The sequence below is a fragment of the Episyrphus balteatus genome, chromosome 1 (assembly GCF_945859705.1).
Source record: "Episyrphus balteatus chromosome 1, idEpiBalt1.1, whole genome shotgun sequence".
Classification (NCBI taxonomy): domain Eukaryota; kingdom Metazoa; phylum Arthropoda; class Insecta; order Diptera; family Syrphidae; genus Episyrphus; species Episyrphus balteatus.
Window position 1 is genome coordinate 108,278,764 of NC_079134.1, and position 26,166 is coordinate 108,304,929.

General features: G+C 32.3%; 1 protein-coding gene across 4 annotated transcripts in view; it reads right to left on the reverse strand.

Moving 5' to 3' along the window:
- The window catches only part of LOC129920973 (acidic fibroblast growth factor intracellular-binding protein), a 298,489-nt gene that overhangs the window by 179,314 nt on the left and 93,009 nt on the right, over nucleotides 1-26,166 (reverse strand). The gene's annotated exons all lie outside the window — the stretch shown is intronic.

A 26,166-nucleotide genomic window follows, 5' to 3' on the forward strand; every position in this document is an offset into this window, starting at 1 on the left:
AAATAAAATAAAATGCACCACTGGGTCGCACGAACTTGCTCTTAGAGTTCAAATTGCTTAAATTGTTAAGACTTTTTATATAGAAATTTGGAAAATATAGGTATATAAACACAAAAAAATACATATAAATAAACATTAAATTCCAAACCAAAATCTGAAATCAAATTGCCTTTCAAAACAATTATGCAGTTTTATTTGATACTAGCCGACCCCGCCCTCGAAATTCGAGCGCCAATTTCTTTATATTTTTTTATTTTCAACAACTTTAAACACAATTATACCAAAATAGTTACATTATTTTGTATAGTATTTGTTGTTGCGATTAACTACACTTTTTGAAGACAAAATACACAGGTATATATAATATACCTACTTTTTGATATTTTTTAAACCTGATTTAGATATTGTTGAACTACGTTTTAACTGCACTCAACTACGTAAAAAAAGTATCGAAAAAGAAAATGCAAAGTGTAATCGCCTTAATGCATTGTGTTTGCACCTTGCATTTTGCGATTCAATTCAACCTGTTTCATGTTCCATTCATTCAAATTCCATCATTCAATCATTCAACTTCCACCAACTTCACTCAAATTTGTCATTCACATCATTGTATACTTTGTAGGTTCTCGTCTTAGCTTTGCTTGTAGAAGTTTAAGTTTCCGGAAGGGAGAGGGCGTTATTTATCGCACTTCCAGTTTGGAATGATATTTGTGGTAAGGTTTCCATTAAAATTTTAATGAATGCGTTCAGATACTTATTAATGATTAAAGATAGGTTCACATTTATTAAAGGTGCGTTCACAACAACGTCGCACAACAACGTTTTTTTCATGTTAAAGTCATAACGCCATAACTACAATGACCTAAAAAGTGAAAAAGTGGGAAATTTACAAAATAAAATTGTTTTATTTCTTTCTAGCAATACCTATTTGTTTTTGTAAAAAATTTTGGAAAAAACTACCAAAAATTTTTTTGGAAACCAAAGAATAAGCTTTTTGCATCATTATTTTTTATTTTGTCGTCGTAAAAACTGTCATAAAATGAGTTTGAAATCTATCACTTTTTGACTTTTCGCAAAAAGTTGCCGTTGTAGTTATACTTTTAAAGCCTTAAGGCTTAACTACAATGAACTAAAAAGTGAAAAAGTGGGAGATTTACAAAAGTTAAAAAAAATTATTTCTTTCAAGCTCCATTTTTTTTTTGAAAAAAACTACAAAAATTGTTTTTCAAACCAAAAAATAAGCTTTCTGCATCATTATTTTTAATTTTTTGGTCGAAAAAACTATCACAAAATGAGTTTGAAAATGTTGACTTATTGACTTTTTGCATAAAGTGGCTTTTAACTATATTGGCTCAAAAAGTGAAAAAGTACAATAGTGAAAATTTTCAAACGCATTTTTGTATGGTTTTTCGGGCTAGACAATTAAAACAAAAAATGCGGAAACTATATTTTTTTTTGTATAAAAACAATTTGTTAAAGGTATAACCACAATGGCCTAAAAAGTGAAAAAGTGGGAAATTTACAAAAGTAAAAAAGCTATTTTTTTTGGAAAAACTACAAAAATTGTTTTTTAAACCAAAAAATAAGGATTCTGCTGGAAGGTATAAGGAAGAAAAAAGACGTTTTTGTTATTTTTCTCTGAACCTCATAAGAAAAACGCTTTGCCATGCGGCGATAAAATAATAGTGACTTTTATTCAAAAATGTAAACGTCTAAAAGTGAAAACTTGGTAAAATGTTAAAGGAACTGTCAAAGTCAGCTATTACATGAAGCCTCAAGAGGCTTGACTCTTTTTTCGAATTTTCTTTTTATACACAGCCACACAAAAAAAAATAAAAGTTCTGACCTGGGGTTGCGACTAAGTTTTTCATATAGTTTTTCAGTTTTTGGGTCGCTGAAACCGAATCCGGAGTCCGTTTTGCCCCATCACCTCAGGTTTTCGAGATAACCTCAAAAAATGTCACGAAAACAAAAAAAAAATTTTCTCTGATCTGGATGTGCGAATATGTTATTCATATAGTTTTTGGATCGCTGAATCCAGATTCGAAGTCAATTTCGCCCTTTCACGTCAGGTTTCTGAGATATCCTCAAAAAAATGTCAAAACCAAAAAAACTAAATTTCTTATCTGGAGTTGCGTCTAGGCCTTTTCATATAGTTTTTGGGTTGCTAAAACCGAATTCGAACTCTATTTATCCGTATCACGTCAGGTTTTTGAGATATCCTCAAAAAATGTCAGATAAGAGCTTTTTTTTTAGTTTAGACATTTTTTGAGGATATTTGACGTGATACGCCAAAATAGACTTCGGATTCGGTTTCAGCGACCCAAAAACTATATGAAAAATTTTGTCGCAACCCCAGATAAAAACTTTTGTTTTTGACATTTTTTTGAGGATATTTCAGAAACCTGACGTGATAGGGCGAAATTGACTTCGAATCTGGATTCAGTGATCCAAAAACTATATGATTAACATATTCGCATATCCCGATCAGAGAAAAATTTTTTTTTGTTTTCGTGACTATTTATGAGGTTATCTCGAAAACCCGACGTGATGGAACAAAACGGACTTTGGATTCGGTTTCAGCGACCCAAAAACTATATGAAAAACTTAGTCGCAATCCCAGGTCAGAACTTTTATATTTTTTTGTGTGGCTGCCCTACTAACAATTTTGCTTCTATAATGCTTTAAAGAAGCAACAAATTGCATCTATAAAGCCTTATAGAACCAAAATTGTTTGTCGGGTGTGTAATCATTCTGTGAGGCGCGTACTATTACACGATGCCTCTTGAGTCAAGGACTCAAATTTGACATTTATCTTTTTAATTAAAATTTGTTGTTGTTGTATTGCACCAAGAAGCAAAAAGAAATGTGAGGGAATGTTGAAAAAAGAAAAAGTGGAAAAAGAAACGTCAAAAAAGAGTCTCGGACTCACGACCCACGACTCTCCGGTCGGATAATTTTTTTCTTTCATCTTTTTTCTCTTTTGCACTAATTTTTTTTTTTTTAAAGTCGCGCCTCTTGAGGCTTCATGTAATTGCTGACAAATTCTTATGTTCTTTCAAGAGAGAAAAGGACGAAAATAGATTTCATTGGTATCAAAAGTGTTTACAAAAGATTGGACCTTAGTAATAGACTCGATTTTAATAGAATTCGATTTTAACAAAAAAATTCATGGTAATAAAACAAACATCTAACTTCTAAACCTAGATAACTAAAACAATGAAAGTTAACCATAGTTTACATGCGATCTTAAAACAACGCACCAATGTGAACCCACCTTAATGTTTTTTGATTTTCGCTGAATGCTTTCATTCATTCATTCAGTCATGAATGACGTTTCATTCCAGTCCATTGGAAGTTTTCCAACAGATATTTCTAGTTGTTTTTGTTTTGCTTTGTTGTTTTATTTTTTTTTTTACTAAAATATCGAATTTTATTTTAATCAATTTACCTATTTCGGTTAATAAATACTTTAAAAATTATGCATTCTGCACATCTAGGGAACATTTGCTATCGGTCGGTATATAATTTATGCCCCTTCGGTTTTTGTGGGCCGCGTAGTTTGTACCACAAAATTCGCGTTCGCCGTTTTATTATATGATACACTCCTTTTCATCAGAATAGGTACACAACTTTTCAAATGTTCCTAATCGTTTGTCCCCAATATTGGTGAGTGACCTAACAAGTTTTTATTGTTTTTTAATAGTTTAAGATGTTAGGAAAAGCAACGGCAAAATTATTTCAAAATGGACCATAACTTTCCCATTGTTTTTCTTGTAAAGTATTTTTTGAGGAAAAATCAACTTATTTTTTTCGGTGCAGGGTCAAAAGTCCACAGGCCAAAAGTCCATAATGGACTATTGGCTCACTAGTGTGGGTCATAGCTCCACAAATAAATTATGGACTTACAACCCACCCAAGTGGGTCAAAAGTTCACACAAAACTCCTGTGGACTTTTGGCCCATCGATTAAAAATTTCTAACCAGGAAAGCCAAAATTCATAATGCGGCTGAACTCGTCATCTTCTAAATTTCTTCGCAATATCTCTCTAAAACATTTATAAAAAAAAGTAAGCAAATATCTTTTAAATTCGAGTGAATCTCAGAAAATTACTTTAAAAAGTATTCAAAACTGGGACACTCGTCGATTTTCGAAAGTTTCTTCATTAAATGTTCAATTGGTGTGCCATGAAATTAGTCCAAGTGAAATAAGACCAACTTTCAAATGTTGGTTTTACTTCAATTTTCAACATATATAAAATAATTTCGAAAGCTTTTTAAAACATTAGAATAAGCATTTAAATATATTAAATGAAAAAAGCCCGTTTTGGCACTTGTATGATAATACCGAACACCAAAGATGTTTATGTTGTAACTCTGTAAACGCGAAGCGGAAAAAAATTTGCTCACATGAGAATCTATTTAAATTGCAGAAGCCAAACGCGAAGCGGAAAAAAATTTTGCCCACGGGAGAATCAATTTTGAGGTGTGAAAATAAAAATTCGCGCGAATTTTTATTTTCACACCTCAAAATTGATTCTCCCGTGGGCAAAATTTTTTTCCGCTTCGCGTTTGGCTTCTGCAATTTAAATAGATTCTCATGTGAGCAAATTTTTTTCCGCTTCGCTTTCCGCAAATCAATTGGGATTTATTTGTTTTTAATCTCCGTGAGATAATTAATTACCCAGCTTTGTTTGCGAGATAGTTGCCCAAATCAATGGCGATTATCACTATGAGACTCCAAACTAATCGTCATTTGAAGTTTTCGAAAATTACTTCAATAAGCTTTACAAAAGAAACTCGAGTCAGTTAAAAAATATAAAATCTTCAAAAAAAAACAAAAAAGTAAGGTATAAAAAAAAACTAAAAAATCAATTTACAAAAACATTCTTAAAAAAATTGAACGTTTCCACATTGTTTGCAAATTAATATTTCTTAAGCACCTTCCACATCTTTTTCGACATTAGGGAGTTCTGGCTCACTTTTTTGTGGGTTTCTGACACCCTTGGGTGGGTTGTAAGTCCATAATTGATTTGTGGACTAATAACCCACCCAAGTGAGCCAGTAGTCCATTATGGACTTTTGGCCCGTGGACTTATGACCCTGCACCATTTTTTTCTTCATCAGAATGGGTACACCCTTGTTATCTTTAATGTTTTTGTGGATTTCTGGCAAATTTACCATTAAAACAATTAACTGCACTTTCCTAAGTGTAATTTAATAATCATACTACCATTTTGTGGGTGGATTAAAATCGCTAAATTTTGGTGAAAACACCTTAAGAAATAAAACAAACAATGAAGGATCCACCAGTACTGGTATGGTTAAAAAAAATTACGAATTGTGAATATGCTCTATCCAGACTTCTGATACAAACATTCTGGGGGTAAAAAAAAATGAATGGTGGTTGTTGAATTATCTAGTTAAGATTATAGATACGCGCAGGTAGCTTTACATTAGTAGGGATAGATAGACTATGTGTATCGTGCTGATCCTTTGTATACCACAATAAAAGAACGCATAGATTGGGTTTATGACTCACATCTGCAAGCAGAATGTTGTGTTTATAAAGGATGCGGCGCGTAATACAGTCGATATCCCAATTCAAATAGAGATAATTTAGGTTAAGAAATATATGTGTTAGATATAGTCATAGATATAATGTAGTTTAAGATTTCCTATCAATAAACAGTTCAGTTTTAGACACGACTATGAGCAGTCGTTTTATTTTATAATAAACGGGTGTCTACTTTCTTCATGGACGTGAACATTTTGAATACGTTTAACGTTTTAAAGTAAATTGTGTATAATTTGTTGTACTGTGGAATTTAGATGAAAGGAATATTCACCAGGTAAGTTCCAGACAATTAAAATAACAGAGATGGATGAAATTAGAAGTTTACAATCAAGACTTCAGTCATTCAAAGCTGCCTTAGAGGGCTTCAAAGCTGTAGTCAAGACACCCGACTCAGATAAGGTGTCTAAAACCTTGACCCAACAATCGTTTGTAGCTTACTACAAAAATTTTGGCGATGAGGGCGAACTGACTAAAGTCTTTGTATCTTTATGTATAGAACATAGCAATTTAATGAACAGTGGTAAAAAAAAAAAAACACCCTTAGCCGAGTAAATTTTTGCATGTGCTACCAGTTTTGGTGGATTAACGACAAGAATAAAAGTGAAAAACAGTTATTATTTGTAATTTTAGGACAGTAAATAGAATGGTCATTGGTCCCAATCTACTTAAATGGCTGAATTTTGAAAAGACTCCATCACTAAACCAAAAAGAGAATTGAATGCGTTTAAGGTTTTTGAAATCCCTTACCGCATGAAAAGTTCAGTGCTATTTCTTGTTAATTTTGGATCAACGAACATTTAATTTTGATGTCCTTGGTGAGTTAAACTATTAGTTTAAGGGGTAATAACACCTTGTAGACACAAAATCGTTTCACAACTTTCATCAGCGTATAATACAAAGGAGAAACATTTTCTTTTGGAGTTTGTTTAGTTTGTTTCAGTATATCAATAGATAACAGAATAGGCTAATTTGAAAATGTTTAATGACGTGAAATGGCGGCGGAGTTCAGGATGATCGCAAAATTCTGTGCTCCCATCGGGCGACCAACTAACTCCTACAGTTTTTAACCGATTGGGCTGAAATTTTGTGTGGAGCTTAAAAATACTATTCTCTAGTGAAGTACGTAGGATTTTTTTGAAATATTATGAAATTTAACGATTTTATGGTCTTTTTTTCAACGAATTTTGTTTTTGGAATGAAATAATTTTTTCAAACTAATGCCATTTCTTTAAAAATTAATATTTCAAGAAAATCCTACGTACTTCACTAGAGAATTTTTAAGCTCCACACAAAATTTCAGCCCAATCGGTTAAAAACTGTAGGAGTTAGTTGGTCGCCCGATGGGTGCACAGAATTTTGCGATCATCCTGAACTACGCCGCCATTTACAAAATTTGACGTCATTAAAAATTTTCAAATTAGCCTATTCTGTTACCTATTAATATACTTAAACAAACTAAACAAACTCCAAAAGAAAATAATGTTTCTCCTTTGTATTATACGCTGATGAAAATTGTGAAACGATTTCGTGTTTACAAGGTGTTATTACCCCTTAACATTCTGCGAAAGGAAATACCATATTGAGACCAACTTCATTGTTAAATAAAATGCACGACTGGGGTCGCACGTACTTGCTCTTGCAGTTCAAAGCACTTTTATGTTAGTCTACTTGTAGATTTTGTGATGCTTTTTTGTCTAGGCTGAGGTTGACTCGTGGGTGTCCAGGATCGATCCCAAAGAAAGCACAGAAAACTTGGGTTAAAAGTCCAAAGCTCCAAAATAAAAACAACCAATCTTCAAAATATTAATTTTTTTTAACACCTTTTTTTATTAATTTGTTTAAAACTTATTTATAATAATACGATATTTCAATTACAATCTCTTAAAACTACTACAAGTAAATACTGTCTCAAGCGAAATGCTTGAGAATGATCGGCGGCGGGTCTCGGCAGAGAGCGGCCTATGTCTACGGTACACTTAGAAGCGGACCGAAGAAAGAAACAAGTAGATGGTCTCTAGAACAATCTAGAGAATTATCGGCGAGCGGTCTACGGGTGACAGGCTCTTGTCCGTGGTGCTTTTTGAAAGACAACCACGGAATAAACGGTTCGGAAGCGGTCCTGTCTCTAGCAAAAGACTAGAGAATCAAACGGTGAGCGGTCTCCGGGTGACAGGCTCCTGTCCGTGGAACTCTTTGAAGAATATCCACGGAATTAGCTATTTGGAAGCGGTCCTGGCTCTAGAAAAGACTAGAGAACAAACGGTGAGCGGTCTCCGTTTGACGGCTCCTGTCCGTGGTACACTTTGAAGGGTAGCCACGGAATAAGCGGTACGAAAGCGGTATTGTCCCTAGCAAAGGCTAAAGAATTAACGGCAGCGGGTCTCAGGAGAGAGCGGCTAATGTCCTCAATACACCTAAACGAGGTGGAGCAAGGAAAGAATCAAGTAAAAGCCTTTACTTTCCGTTTACTTTCTAGAATAAGCGGTGAGCGGTATCCGAGTAACGGCTCCTGTCTGCGGTATGCTTTGCTAAAAGATATCGACAGAATAATCGTTTGGAAAACGGTCCTGTCTCTAGCAAAGACTAGAGAACAAACGGTGAGCAGTCTCCGGGTGACAGGCTCCTGTTCGTGGTACTCTTAGAAAGGCAGCCACGAAATAAGCGGTATAAAAGCGGTATTGTCCCTAGCAAAGACTAGAGAATTAACGGCAGCGGGTCTCAGGAGAGAGCGGCTAATGTCCTTGATACACTCAGAAGAAGTGGATCAAGGAAAGAAACGAGCAATACAAAGGTTTCCCCCAACAAAATCGGTTCTGAAGTTACTAGCCTTTCAGCCCTTCACTTCCCGCAAGAATGTATATCAACAATATACTTCTTAATAGTGTCTTTCTCAATTGCGTTCTTTACTTCTAGTACACTTGATTGGTACTTCGGCAACGGAGAAGCAAAGAACTGATTTTTCATTGAAATTTTACTTTCCTATTATGATATATTTCGTAATGACTGGATGTGAATCGAGTAAAATCAAAAGAAAAACATTTAATTTATTAAAAATTCAAATTTGAATTTCTCAACGGTTGGTTAGTAGAAGTCGGTTAGTTGGATTCAAATTTGAATATTTCAACGGTCAGTTGATATTTAAATTTGATTTTGTCAACGGTTGGTTGGATGATTTGATTTTAAATTTACGTTTGGGTTGATGAAAAAGGTGGAAGGAGGAACATTTGTAACGCTTCGTTACAATTTTAAAAGCTGGATCTAAATTAAAAAAAAAAAAATTGATATTGGGGAAGAGCCGACATTTAGAGCAAAATTTTGTTAAATGAAAAAAAATTTTTTTTGTTATTTGACTTTTTTGAGAAAAAATAAAAATGCAGTTTTATTGCCACTGATTTAAATATTACGAGTACAAAGTTTAATCAAAATCGTTAGAGCCGTTTTCGAGAAATTCGTAGTATCGTATTTTTTTGTATGGGAGGTATACGTTCTAAACGAGATATAAAAAAACAAAAAAAAAAAACAACTTTCAAAATTCCATAAAAATCATCTGTACCAAATTTGAAGAAAATCCATCCACCCGTTTAGGCTGTGGAAATGTGTACAGATGGACGCACGGACGGAATTGCGGGACCCACTTTTTCGGAAATCTCTATCATCGTAATGTTGGTTTTGATAAAAACCTCAATTTTTTTTTCGACACGAAACCAATACTTTCCCTATAGAGCAAGTAAAAAGAAGTGTTAAGGCATGGAAGAAAATAATCTACTACGATAATACAAAAAATGAATTTCAAACGTGAAGAATGGTCACAATTATTTGTAAATGAATATTCAAGAAACTTTTCCTTAATTCTCTAGTATTTGTGAACCAGTATACTGAATTTCTCAACAGGACCACGCCTACTACCACATGAAATGCTCTGTAAAATATTGGGAGGAAGTGAAAATTAAGGAAGTACTTCAGTATCTGCCAAAGAAAACAACCCTGAACCTTGTAGAAAATGTTTGGAAATGGCTAGCCCGTACTGATAAAATTTGTAATAGACGATTTTAAACCAAAAATATTTCCTAACCCACCATTTAACAATTTAGGGAAGAGATTCAGATAGATTGCATAAAGAGATTTAACACAGTTTTGTTATTTTTTTATTAATAAAAACGCCACTATACAAAAAATAAAATAAGTAAAATACGTTTTTAAGAAGAACTTGGTTTAAATTCATTTCATGGACCACTTTGACATCATTCTCTATGTGTACCTATTCTGATGAAACAAAAAAATAACTCAGTTTTTCGATGTGAAATGCTTTGCCATATAGAAACAAGAAAAATAACCACACGTTTTGAATTATTTTTTTTTTGCTGATTCTGCGAACATCTTAAACAATGACTTGGCATCAAAAAATTATTATTTTACCTACACTGTAAGGAAAAAACGAATACTGAACATTTCAAAAGTTGTGTACCTATGAAAAGGAGTGTATAAGGATGTATTTTTAGAAAAAAAAAATTCAAAATCACCGTTTTTAAAAAAATTTAAAATTTTTTAAAGACCCAAAAATTATTTTTTCCTAATATCCCTCTGTATGCACACCTCATTTTTGCGAATTTGGTTTATACTTTTTCATGGCGCTAGAACTTTTTTCGGTCTCACTATTTTATGGAGAATCATATATGAAATTGATGTAGAAGTTTCCGAGGAATTCGAATACTGTGTTCACAGTTCAAAATAAAAAATGTGTTTTCACCCTTATAAAGACACTTTTCTGTGACCACTTTTCATTTTTGTCCTGCCAAATTCGGACCCGTGTGTGCCGACAGAGGGTTAAGTCTGACTTATGTATATTTAAATTATACAGGGTGTCCCAAAAGTCAACGTCGAAACGAAAACGGTAGATAGGGTAGGTGGCAACAGTTATCAGAAAAATAAAAAAAAAAATTTTAGCAATATATTTTTTGAGTTATGGGCATTCGAAAAAAGAATCGAAAAAATGCTCACCCTGTGACGGTTTTTAATGTGCCGTGACTGCAAATCTTAAGTTTGATCAATTTTGCTACGGAAGCTTGAATAACCCTGCTAACAAATGCATTCAAAAGTTTTAATAGGCTAATCAGTTTTAAGGCAAATATCACTTTTTTGGCCAACTAAGTACTCAACAATTTTCCATGGCACTTTGTCACTGTGCCAAGTTATCTTAAATGTTGGTGTGTTCAACTTTCTTTTCAAAATGGTGTAACATTTTTGAGAATAATCCAAAAATAACGGAAATAAAAATGTTTTTCCAAAAAAAATCTAACTTCTATTAGGTAATTTTTCCATATAATCTAATTTTTGTGCCCTTTCAGAACAGTTTAATTAATACACTTAGAGCCAATTTTACAATCTTCTAATAAACAGTCAGTTAACTGTTCGACGAATAAAGTTATTAGGCTCATAAACGATCAGATAAAAACATTGAATTTTTCAATCAAGAATAATTTATTCTACAGAATAACAAAAAAAAATTGTCAAATTCAAAAATATTTAAAATTAAACGTCATTTTTATACATGATTGTTTTTGTTTTCTTGTGTTTCACTGTATTTTTTTCAAAATTCTTTCAAAACAGCTTTGACAACTGACACAATATTTTTGTTGAGATTATTCCTTAGAATAATTTTTATTCGTCTCTGAAAGAAGCAGATAGTTTTATTCTTAGGAATTAGCTATATCTGCCTGTTGAAAAATTGATTTTTTCTCTATCCCTAGGAATAAGTACTAACTGACTGTTTAACTGACTATTGAAAAATTGGCCCTTAAAATAATAGTTAGTAGACTACGTTTAGATATGTGTTATAAATTCAAATAGTCCAAAAACCTATCCTTTCGGTCTTTTGACCGGAAATAGCGACTGTAAAACACTGCGTGTCCAAAGCAGGTTCGTAATAAACTTCTTTTTAATATTGAATTTAATGATTGCATGAATTTCTGACTATTTTTGGTAAAATAGAAGTGAAAGTGTTCTTAATAGTCTCCAACACAATTAGAAAATCACGCAAAATATTGTCTAAGCACCATACAATTTGTAAAGGAAGAAAAAGAAATTAATAAAGCAGTTATCGTTCAAACACCTTTCACGTGAAGTCAGAAATTCATAAAATCATTTAATTCAACAAAAAAAACATCATAGCATAATAAAACCCTTAAAAAAAGTTTGTTACGAATCTGTTTTGGGTTTGTGGTGTTTTACCGTCGCCATTTTCGGTATCTATTTCTATCTATCATTATCTTTACTCATAAACCTATGCTAAAACGTAGCCTTGCAACTATTATTTTAAGATTATTAATTAATCTTCTTTTATCTTAAAAAAAACATCACTTTACTACTTCTAAAAATACAAATTGAGTTCTTAGTGGAGTAACTATACAGGTTGTTGTTTACACTTTCATATCAATTAAGTAAAAAAAACACGTTAATAAGTATTAATTTTTTGTGCTTTTTACTAAAGCCCAGTTTATTTCCATAAAAAAAATAAGTTTTATTTCATGAAAAAGGCTACCGAAAGTAATTAAAAAAAAATAAACAAACTGAGTGAATAAAAAAAAAAATAATTTTTAAATAAAAAATTAATTTAAATGAATTAAAACTTTTTCTGAGCTTTGTCTATTTGTTCTTTTCTTAACCACAATAGCTCAGAAAAAGTTTTTAATTAATTTAAATTAATTTTTTATTTAAAAATTATTTTTTTTTATTAACTCAGTTTGTTTATTTTTTTTTAATTACTTTCAGTAGCCTTTTTTATGAAATGAAACTTATTTTTTTTATGGAAATAAACTGGGCTTTAATAAAAAGCACAAAAGATTAATACTTATTAACGTGTTTTTTTTACTTAATTGATATGAAAGTGTAAACAACAACTTAAAAAACGAAGAAAATTGTGTTTGATGCAAAATGGCGGAGAAACGGTTATCCGCAGAAAAAAAAGTTTTGAGACAAACTAAAACTGTAAATAATTCTTGATTGGTTGTAAAAAAATCTTTCAAATCAAACGTAGTTTGGCAAAGATAAGGCCAGTTAAAGGACAAGAGAGCAAAAATCATAAAAACCGTGGTAACTCGAAAACGGGACGAAAACGAGAAAATTGCCTCTTAAGTTTTTCGACTTAAAATGACCTCAGGAATCTATGGTTTTCATTTGGGGCGGTGACTGTGGGACACCCTGTATATTAGGGAACCCGGCCGAACAGCTTAGATTTTGATGATCTTTTTTATCAAACGTCGGTAATTAAAAATACTTTAAAGTCTATAGATTAAAAATTACCGGTGTTGCCGTTTTGATTTTTTTAAATTTAATTGAAGATTTTTGTGAACAAACAAAATTTTTTTTTTAATTTTTCTCAATAAATTAAATGATGATTGATGAAATTCAAGGAATAAAAATATGTGGAAGTGAGGGACAATCTTCCATCGTTCAAGCGATAGATGCAATTTTCTTATTAATTGACTTCAAACACAAAAACAAATATTTGAACACAACGACAATATTTAAATATACATTTTTAAAAAGCCTTCTAGCTTAGTCACATACAATGGTCGGAAAAAGTATTTTGACAAAATGAACATTTTTCTAACTGATGAGAATAATTTGTAACGGTTAAACATAAAATAAGCAAGTTGACGGTTATTTATTAAGTATAGCAGGTGGCCTTGGCACAGAGGAATAGGTAGATGACTTCAGAGCCAGACATCGTGGGTTCGAGCCCAACGGTCGGCTCAGAAGTTTTCACTAAAAAAAATTGAAGCATTTTGAAGAATTCATTTTATCGCGGATTGACTCCAAAGAGTCTGAATATGGAAATACCATTCTTTCATCAAAAACTTTGTTAGCAAAAGTACTCTTTGCATTGAGCTCAAAGAAGACAATTTTACCATGTTTATGGAAAGATAATACAGTATTTATCTGATAAAACAAAAATTGAAAAAAACTGAATTCTCAAAGGAACATAGGTATGCTTCTTTCATCCAAAAACTAAGTTTTATAGACCACATTCTCACAAATTTCTATCTCAATGATCCGGAAAACGAAAAGGAACAGTTGAAGCTCCGTAAAAATTTGGTCAAGTTTATTCCAGAAGCGAAAAGCACAACAACATGTCTCTTCCGTTTCGCCGTTGACTTTTGGGACAACCAGAGTTGGGGAGTAATCATTACATTTGTAATTAATTACTAATTAATTACAATGCAATTACTCCACTAGTAATTGCATTGTAATCGAATTACTTTCCCATTACAATGGAAATGTAATTCGAAATGCAATTACAATTAAATTACCGTGTAATTTTATTGTAATTAAAAAGATGAAATTACAAAAGTAATTACATTGTAATTAAAATTGTAATTTTAAAGTAATTATATTTTAAAAACAAAATAAAACCAAAACCTAAACCTTCAACATTTCAAAGAAAAACTATGCCACATGCCACATGTAAAGGGTGGACCTACAGGGATGGGAGTTGTACCCAAATGTAGGTTAGAGTCCCCGCTACCTTTGGGCATCAAAAATTTTGTATTCATTTTTTTTCTTCAAAATTCCGATATATAGCCGTTGGAAGTTGGGGGCGCGAAAAAGCTTCTGGGAGCTGAAGCTTTGACCTAGAGACATGGGGGTGGTGCCATATGAAAGGTTATATTCTCAGCTACCCAATAGTGGCATAATCCGGTTTTTGGATTTTGTTCAAAATACCGAAATAATTGCGTTTGAAAGTTGGGGTAAAATTTTTTTTCGAAAAATCCCCGAACCTTTCAACGCTCCGCGAAGCTTAACCGCTTGAGAGCAATTTTTGGGAGTGATGCCAAATGATAGCTTGTGTCATGGGCCTACGCTTTGCACATTGTCAGATTTTTAAAAAATCATCTTCCATTTTAAACCACCGCATCATGCTTTTTTTTTTCAGAATCGGGCTTAACTTTTGTTTGACCTTTAAGTTCTCCCGGTTTGAGAACGCCTGCACCTACAGGGATAGGAGTTGTACCCAAATGTAGGTTGGAGTCCCCGCTACCTTTGGGCATCAACAAAAAATTTTTCATTTTTTTCAAAATTCCGAGATATAGCCGTATGTGGCAAGTTGCAAGTTCCATGTAGCAAGTTGCATGTGGCAAGTTGCATGTGGCAAGTTGCATGTGGCAAGTTGCATGTGGCAAGTTGCATGTGGCAAGCTGCATGTGGCAAGTTGCATGTGGCAAGTTGCATGTGGCAAGTTGCATGTGGCAAGTTGTATGTGGCAAGTTGCATGTGGCAAGTTGCATGTGGCAAGTTGCATGTGGCAAGTTGCATGTGGCAAGTTGCATGTGGCAAGTTGCATGTGGCAAGTTGCATGTGGCAAGTTGCATGTGGCAAGTTGCATGTGGCAAGTTGCATGTGGCAACTTGCATGTGGCAAGTTGTATGTGGCAAGTTGCATGTGGCAAGTTGCATGTGGCAAGTTGCATGTGGCAAGTTGTATGTGGCAAGTTGCATGTGGCAAGTTGCATGTGGCAAGTTGCATGTGGCAAGTTGCATGTGGCAAGTTGCATGTGGCAAGTTGCATGTGGCAAGTTTCATGTGTTGCATGTGCCAAGTTGCATGTGGGAAGTTGCATGTGGCAAGTTGCATGTGGCAAGTTTCATGTGTTGCATGTGCCAAGTTGCATGTGGGAAGTTGCATGTAGCAAGTTGCAAAGCCATTGTTCCTGATGTACAACACAATACTGCAATCGTCGTCGCTCCCATTGAAAGATTTTCTTCATTTGCGGGCATAATATATGCTCTGCGGTGAAATAAGTTATCGGACACAAACTTTGAAAAGTTTGTTTTGCTTAAAGCAATAATAAATTACCAGTAATTTTACTGTAACTTTTCGCGTAATATGATAATAGCTGTGTCTTATTATTCTCGTGATCCAGATCAAATCATATTGTTTTCATTTCTCTTACAAAAAAAAAAAGGATCTTGCTTTGTTATTGTATAGCTAACAAATAAAATGATCACGATCACGGGAATAATAAAACACAGCTAATATTAATTAATTTATTGAATGATTTTGTTTCATTTGACTAAAATAAAATGTTTAATTTAATTTAGAAATTAATTCCCGAGTTTCAATTACAATATAATTACTTTCAAATTTCAAAATATTTAATTACAATGCAATTACTTTTGTAATTTCATAATGTAATTACAATAAAATTACACGGTAATTTAATTGTAATTGCATTTCGAATTACATTTCCATTGTAATGGGAAAGTAATTCGATTACAATGCAATTACCCTGTAATTACATGTAATGTAATTAACGATTCGATTACCCAACTCTGGGGACAACTTGTATAATTTAAATATACATAAGTCAGACTTAACCCTTAACTTGAACTGTCTAGATCAGCAATTCCAAAAACAAAATCTAGTGCTATTGAATGTTCTGCAAAAGTAGAAGGGGAAGTTTTGGGTGGGATATAAACATTAAAAACAAATAGATTTCTTGATTTTACAAGTATTTTAATGCTAAGTTTAATGTTAAGTTTAAAGGGAAATGTTACAAGGGATGAACAGAAATTATTTCGAACAGCTATGAGAACTCCACCTCCAACAGGGCTCTTAACGTCGACATGACGATCTTTCCTGTAAACTAGGAACTCTTTGTTGAAAAGTTCTGTATCTAAAATAGTAGCGTTCAACCATGTTTCAGTGAAGGCGAGAAGGTCAAATGGAAAAGCTTGAGAGTTATTATAAATTTGAGTTGTTTTACTGCGAAGACCTCTTACGTTTTGGTAGTAGAGGGAGAACCTGTCACGTTTTTTTTTTTGAAGTTTTATTTTTAGTAGGTTTCTTAATTGATTTCTGTTTGGATGGGACAATAAATTCTTTTACTAAAGTGTTACATGGCCAAGGGCTGCTAATTATGGAATCAAAAAATGCACTAGATGCAGTGATTTTAAACGAAGAAACAAAACTATCGGGCTTACTTACTTTGAACATTTGATACATGAAGCATTTGGAATGGCTCTGGCGGCAATTAAGTGTTTTTTTTTATTATTGCTTGTAGGTGTTGGGATTGAAGCTTGAGAGTCCGGAGTTGGTTCAAGGGGTTTTGGAGCTGAGGAATCAAGAGATATCTAAATAATATCATTACGATTAGCAGAATCCGTTGATAAAGACACATTATTAGTTGAATGAGAGTGAGCTTCTGAGTTAATTTTAGCCTGATTGCTTCTTAAATTTGATCTTTTGGGTTCCAGGCTCACGTTATTAGCAGAGGAAGTTTGTTGCTTTTCTTAGAACCAGTGGGAAGTGAGTTAGGAAGTTTAGATTTTGTGGAGTCTGAACAAAGAGGATCATCGGGTATTTCATTGGAACTCGTTGATGTTTAATTATCAACTAATTTTAAAGGAATAGAAAAATTATTAACAGTGGAAACAATTTTTGTGAAGCTATTATTTAGTTCATCAAAAACCTTAGAGATTTTGATGATTTCGGCTTTAAGAGCAGACATTTTCAAAGAGAAGTTTGACAAAAAAATTTTTCTGCAGTTGGAACAATACCAAAATCCTATCTCGGAGGAGACAATTTTATCAGTTAGTTAAAAAAAATTAGTAAAAAAGCAAATTAAAGAAAAAGGAGAATTTAAAAAGATAACAAAATCAATTTTTAAAAAATGAATTATATAAAAACAATAAGAAAAAAAAATAATAATAAAAAAACAGGATTGATGAGATGCCTGAACCTGGATTCGAACTTGGTACCTTCGGATCACCAATCGATGCGCAATTTTTCAATTTTCAATTCATTTTTATTTTTCATCAACTTAAAACTATCTTAAAGCTAGACAAAAATTCATAAAAACTAGCCTACTGATCAATAACTTACAACTAACTTACTGGCCCTATACGGGCACTCTAAGTTATAGTTCAATTTTCTTAATACTAATGCCTTTCGGCCTTATAACTATTTTTATACTTATATTTCAATGGTTTTTATTTTTCACCAAGAAATAATTTTAAAAAAACTTGGAATCTTATCTTATGAAATATTAAAATCGTACATCTCAGACCGATTGTTTAGAGTAAGGTACGATCAAGAATATTCGGAATTGAAGAAAATAGAAGCCGGTGTACCACAAGGAAGTGTCCTAGGTCCTACCCTGTATTTACTATACACAAGGGATATCCCAGTTGGGAATCACACCATAATGGCTACTTTTGCAGATGATACCGCAATTTTGGTACCCGACAAATGTGTCTCTAGGGGAGCAGTAAAGCTGCAATATGCCGTCGACACAGTCAGAGATTGGACCGAAAAATGGCGTATCAAACTCAATGAAACAAAATCTTCACATATAAACTTTACAAATAAAAAGATAAACAATATTCCAATATTCATTAATAATCAAGCTGTACCTTACGCCAATACGGCCAAATACCTTGGAATGACTTTGGATGCAAAGCTAAAGTGGAAAGAGCACATCAAAAAGAAAAGAGAAGAACTAAACTTGAAATATAGAAAAATGTACTGGTTACTTGGTAACAACTCTGATTTATCAACCCAAAACAAAATAATGCGGTATAATCAAGTACTAAAGCCTGTTTGGACCTATGGTATCCAATTATGGGGCTGTACAAAAAAATCAAATACCGAAATCATCCAAAAATTCCAAAACAAAGTCCTTCGTGGAATAGTTAATGCACCTTGGTACATAAGAAATAGCGATCTACATCGTGACTTACAAATAGAAACGGTTACAGAAGTTGTTAAAAAATACGCTGTATCGCATAATCAGAGACTGCAAAGTCATACCAATTCTGACCATTTCAGTCCGTCTTGAATACAAGAAACCATGTTCGGAGATTAAGAAGAACCAAGCCTCATGAGCTTATGGTCTAAAAAAACATGGGAAAGTATTAAAAGTTTAAACTTCCCCCAAAGTGATTTTACAAAGTTAAGAAAGAAAAATCTGATGTCGATCTCTCAAGATTGGTCCTGATAAAGAGGTGGTTTTAGTGGTTAAGAGTCCCACACTACTTGGTGTCGAATACTGCCAAGTGTCTTTTGAAGATTTCCTCCCGTCTAAAAAAAAAAAAAAAAAATTTTTTTTGTATTTTTTTTTTTGTGCCACCACGACTGTCTCTACTTAAAACTAAACACCTAAAACTATGTAAGCCGGCCAAGGTATAAAAACAAAGACCACTTTATCATATCAATTCAAACTACAAATTACTAAGCCACCAAAACTGGTTCTCCTGTTTTACCCTATCTCTTCGGTCCCGATCGGACACAGTCCTACTGAACCGAAGACGCCTTTCTCCGCCTAATGCGAGGATGTCCCTGTCATACAGCAGTCGCCTGTCCACGGTTCTTCGCCCGACGTGGTAGATTAGCGGAACTGCCAATCTATCCTGTACAAGCCCCCGACTATCTAAATAGAGGAATGCCTCAGGCGGAATATAGCCGCTTAAACACACACTCTTGAAGTATTCGTCGTTAGGGTAGTAAGCCCCAAAAATGTAGCTATTTGAAGAGGCCATCGCTCTTGAAACGTGGCCACGAACAAGCTTCAGCATAAAGTTATCAATTCTATTTATGTTGGCCCTATTGTATAAAACCTCATTGGAATAGTAATGCGTGTAATCAGATTCGGGTGTTCTGTGCAGACCAAGGCAACGTCTAAGACACTGCCTCTCAAACACCCGAAACTTTTCCATTTGAGATGGAGCAACGTTGAACCACACAGGGCATCCATAGACAATCATCGACCGGATAAGGGCCATGTAGCAAATCACCTTAACCCTGGTGTCAAGCCGACTGCTAGGGCAAAAGCTCCTCTAGCTCTGGCCAGAGCAGCATCCATATGTCTATTGAAATATAGATATTGATCTAGCCAGATGGCAAGGTACTTTACTACACTTTTACTCGGCAGTGGATGTCCGTGTGGTCCAGCGATTGCCAGCTCCCGCCAGTTCCTTCGCGTATCCCCTGAGGCCCTAGCCTAGGGGGTCCTAAATAGAATCGTTTCTGATTTCTGAAAGTTGATTTTCAACTTCCAGTCATCACAATATCGCTGAATTTTGTCAAAGTCATGTTGCAAGAGAATTCTTATGACCTCAACTTTTGGAGCTGTTCTGTACGCAATTAGGTCGTCAGGATACGCAATTGCCTGAGTTAGACTTCCTATCAGATCGCTGGTGTAAATACTAAAGAGAATCGGTGAGTTCACCGCTCCCTGTTGAAGACCATTTTTAATATTAAAAACTCCAGTAGAAGTTACATTGCCACTTTTGACAACAAACGTTCTACCATTGAGCATGTCATAAAGCATATATAAAAGTGGTTTACTTATACCAAGCCTTGTTAATATTAGATAGAGACCTTCTAACCAAACGGTGTCGAATGCTTTTTCCAAATCAACAAGACAGGCACCCGTGCACTGTTTTTTAGATTTGTTGCACTGAATATCAGATACAAGTTTAGACGCGGCATGAATAGTGTCATGCCCTGCCTTAAACCCGAATTGATTATCCGGTATGATATTATTGTCTTCAGCCCACTGAGACAGAGATCACTTTTTCGGTAGAGGATGTACCACTGCTGTTTTCCAACGCTTTGGATAATATGCATTATTCAGAGCGTTGTTGAACAGAGTGGCAAAAATGTCAATAGCTTCTTGCGGTAAATGTCGTAGTATAATATTGGATATACCATCGACTCCTGCTGACTTCTTTTTCTTTAATGAATCGAAGATGAGCTTGAGCTCTACCTTCGTAACTAACAGGGTTAGCTCCAGCATGCTCGGCGATGATGGCGTTTGCCAAGTGCTCTTCATTAAACCCGGTAAAACCGCGATTCTCAGATAGCCATTGCGTAATATCATTACGTAGACAGAAGTGATGAAGGAGGGCCCTGTTTTCCAGGTCATGGTTCGGGTTAATGATAGCATTAACCTTGTACACTTGCTGGAAGGCAGCACCTACCGCCTCCACTTTCTCTTGCGGATCTTCGATTATAAAGAGGTCGTCGTCCAAGATGGCCTCCCCTGGATTTATGCCTGCGGTCTGAAGTACGTCTCTGTTTTCCACAGTTCTCTGGAGCTTAAGACACGGAAGCTCATTTTGATCATTCCGTCTAAAAATCTTATTAATCTGCGGAAACATACTCGGGTCGCTAGAATTAACGGCCCGAAATTTTTTGTCCCAATACAGATTAATAGACAACCTATAATTTTCCTTGATCAACTGGTTGATGTTTTTGATTGACGACTTCAGTGTTCTAATCTCCAGATCGTGTGGGTCGGTAAATCGCCGGTATAAACGTTTAAGTCTTGTCAATAGTCCGCTTTTTTGTCTGTGGAGTGTGTCAATAGTCATATAGCGCAGACGCATTGAACCACCGAATAATTTGTTTATGAGTAAACTCTAAAGTAGTAAAACGTTTTTAATATCATGAAATTTTAATTTAATGTGAGTGAAAATATAAATTGATAAAATAAAAAGACATACAGAACAAATAGAAAGCTTTAATGAAAAAGCGCTTAAATAGTTAAGTGGGGAAATTATATTATTAGTCTTAATAGATCGGTAAGACAAAAAAAAAAAATAAAGGAAAATGAACAATTAATATAGTGTTAGAGCTTTATAATACATAAACTACGAGAACAATGTACTTACTCAAATCCCATTAAATACTCAACTTAGAATTTAAAACATTTATTAAAATTAAATAAACAATCAATAGGAACTATATTTAGGATGTGCATGCAAGTCAAACATCAAATTATTAAAATAAATTAGTTCACATGTAAACACAACATTAAATACAAAAATAAATAAAAATAATATAGGGCTAACAAAAGCACGTCTATACAACACAAAACCAGTGTGGCAACTTATTTATTATTTATTATTTATTATTTATTATTTATTATTTATTATTTATTATTTATTATTTATTATTTATTATTTATTATTTATTATTTATTATTTATTATTTATTATTTATTATTTATTATTTATTATTTATTATTTATTATTTATTATTTATTATTTATTATTTATTATTTATTATTTATTATTTATTATTTATTATTTATTATTTATTATTTATTATTTATTATTTATTATTTATTATTTATTATTTATTATTTATTATTTATTATTTATTATTTATTATTTATTATTTATTATTTATTATTTATTATTTATTATTTATTATTTATTATTTATTATTTATTATTTATTATTTATTATTTATTATTTATTATTTATTATTTATTATTTATTATTTATTATTTATTATTTATTATTTATTATTTATTATTTATTATTTATTATTTATTATTTATTATTTATTATTTATTATTTATTATTTATTATTTATTATTTATTATTTATTATTTATTATTTATTATTTATTATTTATTATTTATTATTTATTATTTATTATTTATTATTTATTATTTATTATTTATTATTTATTATTTATTATTTATTATTTATTATTTATTATTTATTATTTATTATTTATTATTTATTATTTATTATTTATTATTTATTATTTATTATTTATTATTTATTATTTATTATTTATTATTTATTATTTATTATTTATTATTTATTATTTATTATTTATTATTTATTATTTATTATTTATTATTTATTATTTATTATTTATTATTTATTATTTATTATTTATTATTTATTATTTATTATTTATTATTTATTATTTATTATTTATTATTTATTATTTATTATTTATTATTTATTATTTATTATTTATTATTTATTATTTATTATTTATTATTTATTATTTATTATTTATTATTTATTATTTATTATTTATTATTTATTATTTATTTTTTATTATTTATTATTTATTCTTTTATTATTTATTATTTATTTTTTTTTATAGACTATCAGTTCTTAGTCGAAGAGCGCTTATAGCAAGAACCGTCTTGCGACCATTTGTCAACACAAAACTGTGTTATCCGGCTCATCACTTAGTGCGATGTTAGTAGTTAGTAAGAAGCAAATAATAACTACAAAAAAAACGTACACTAAGAAAAAACTATTGAATTCAATATTAAATGAAACATACATTAAAGAAATACAAACAAAATAATTACTTAAGTAACAAAAAAAAGACATAAAAATAAACACAAACATTTATAAGCGTGGTACACTGGTTTTTAAGTCAGTTTTTAATCTATTTTTATTAAAGTTTAAATCAAAAAGGTTTGAATTTAGATTTAAAAGTTTGCACATGCGTGTTAAAGGTTCATGCAAGCCATAATTTATTCGGTGTGGTGGAATATTCATTAAATTCAAGCATCGGAGGCTATAAGCATCCCCTCGATAGTTAGAAGGTTAGAACCAACAGAATTAAATAAATTTGGTGCATCAATTACGCCTGTGATTAACTGGTGAATGAAGATTATGTCATTGTTAACCCTCCTTTGAGCAAAAGTTTGAATTTGAAGGAGATTAACCCGATGTTTATAAGGAGGAAGATTATAAGGATCAGACCATGGCAATCCTTTTAAGGCGAAACGAATGAAATTACGTTGTACTGATTCCAGTCTTACACTATGGGTCTCGTAAAAAGGAGGAGGAGGAGACTTGCGATACGTACTCAAGGTGGGGCGTACTAAACAATTGTAGAGGGAAAGAGTCACATAAGGACCTTGAAATTGTTTTGACCAACGCTTTACAAAACCTAGCATACAGAAGGCCTTATTCACGATGACGTTGATATGGTCGGAAAAATCAAGATTATAACTAAAATTAACCCCTAGGTCTTTAAAGCTCTGAACGCGCGCGAATTTTTATTTCCACACCTCAAAGTGGATTCTCCCGTCGGCAAATTTTTTTTCCGCTTCGCGTTTGGGTTGTACAAATTAAAGAGATTCGCATATGAGAAATTTTTTTTCCGCTTCGCGTTTACCGAGTTATAACAAGCATCTCTTTGGAACAAAAATAAGACAAACTTTAAATAAAACTTATTCTTTGAAAATTTTGAATGATTGCATTGAAATTATTTAATAAACCGAAACGAGACAGAGTTGGTTTTTTATTCTGAAAATAAATTGACGTGAAAGAGAAATAAAGCCAAATGTTGAAAATTGGCTTTATTTCTCTTTTGAAAATTAAAATTATGCCAATTTTCGAAAGGCTGCCTTATTTCACTTGGGCGTATTTCATTGCACCAAAAAATAATTTTTTGGATTACTCAGTACCTATGTATACTGTTGGGGCTATGACAAAATGATGATTTTGGGTAGGGAAAATTTGTTTTGAACATTCTAAAGTTGCCAGGTGAAAGATGAGGGAAAAAAATTTGTCGTCTAATACGGATTTTTTTTTCCAACAATCTGCGTTTTTAAATATGAATTTTTGAAAAACACCTTGTTTTTTAGGGGTATTTTTGGGTAGTTTTTGATTTTAAGCTTTTTTTGGAGCGTTCCAAAAATCTCAAACTTATAGGACATGTACAGTTGTGAACACAAAAATAGCAGTGCTTACACAATTTTCATAAAATGTTAAATATTTTTAAAGTGCTGCTTTGCAAAAAAGTTTAAAATTATATTTTGTACTCGGCGGGACCTCAGTTATCATATCCAAGGTTTCAACTTTTTAAATATGCTTATCACTGTCTTGTATAGGGCATTTATTGAAACCCTCTAGTTTATGCCCGAACATTGAAATAGCAGTGTCTTTGTTTTTTTCTCTTTCAAGCTTCCAAATGTAACTTTTTTTCATTTTTTTGGTAGGTAAACGATTTTTGAAAGTGTTATTGCTTCTTTAAGCCTAAATTGGCATTGTCAAAAGTTGTCAAAATGGCCCGCAGAAAGTATTGTTCCGAAAAGTTAATGAAGTTCAATAAAACAAACTTTATTAAGAGGAAAAAACTTACCAGTTCATCTGAGATATCGTAGAATAACCTGTTGAAATGGTGAGTGATACAGCAACATCCAAAATAGTAACATTAGCTCGAAAAACGTAACCTAAAAGGAATCAGGTCTTAGCGAAGTGATTGACAAATTAGCTAATTGGCAAAGTATCATTCTTTAATAGGCTCCAATAACTAAAAAATTAACTACAAATTTCTGATAGCGCTATGGCATAAACAGAACATGTGCTGGAAGCTAAGCTTCTAGCCTAAAGTCTGCTAAAAGCACCATTACTGACGAAAAATCATGTAGCAAAAAATATTAAGTTCGTAAACGATTGGCCCAAGATGCAAGTAAGGAACTTTCTATGCACTAATGATACAAAACTAGTTATTTTTGGGCATAGGCACCATAAGGAGAATATCAAAAGACCCTTGAACACAAAAAGAACTATTTTGGTATCATTAGTGCATAGAAAGTTCTTCACTTGCATCTTGGGCCAATCGTTTACGAACTTAATATTTTTTGCTACATGATTTTTCGTCATTCTATTAAAGAATGATACTTTGCCAATTAGCTAATTTGTCAATCACTTCGCTAAGACCTGATTCCTTTTAGGTTACGTTTTTCGAGCTAATGTTACTATTTTGGATGTTGCTGTATCACTCACCATTTCAACAGGTTATTCTACGATATCTCAGATGAACTGGTAAGTTTTTTCCTCTTAATAAAGTTTGTTTTATTGAACTTCATTAACTTTTCGGAACAATACTTTCTGTGGGCCATTTTGACAACTTTTGACAATGCCAATTTAGGCTTAAAGAAGCAATAACACTTTCAAAAATCGTTTACCTACCAAAAAAATGAAAAAAAGTTACATTTGGAAGCTTGAAAGAGAAAAAAACAAAGACACTGCTATTTCAATGTTCGGGCATAAACTAGAGGGTTTCAATAAATGCCCTATACAAGACAGTGATAAGCATATTTAAAAAGTTGAAACCTTGGATATGATAACTGAGGTCCCGCCGAGTACAAAATATAATTTTAAACTTTTTTGCAAAGCAGCACTTTAAAAATATTTAACATTTTATGAAAATTGTGTAAGCACTGCTATTTTTGTGTTCACAACTGTATGCATTAGACTGATTCAAAAAAAATTTTTTTTTTGTTCAAAGCATTGTTGAAAATATTGTTGGAAATGACGAAAAAAAAATACTGTAAAAGTTTCAGCCCTTAATGTTAACATTTAGTACCGCCGCATCGCAATTTTCTATTTCCCATACGATTTGTATGGGAAAGATTGTGTATTTGTGTTTAGAATTTTGTATCTTTTTAATGGTTCATCCAAAAGGCTTGACAAAATCATTTTCTTTTATAAAATTGTCCGCTCTTATTAATTTTTTTGATTTACCCCCGCGTTTCGAAGTTATTCAACTTTAAAATATAAAAAGTACTTTTTTCTCATTTTTTTCCGATTTTTTGACGAAATTATTATGTTTTTCAATAAATTTGGCAAAATTTTCGAATATTTGTATTCTATGTTGTGTTTTGGTTTCACAGATCCTTTTAAATAACTCACAAACCCCTAAAACTATCATATTAGATTTCTTCAATAAATTAGAATTATTCATTTTTTCAACTAAAAATTATTTTAATTAAATTTTCGCGTCCGTTTTTTTTTAATTTCATAAATGCAATCTT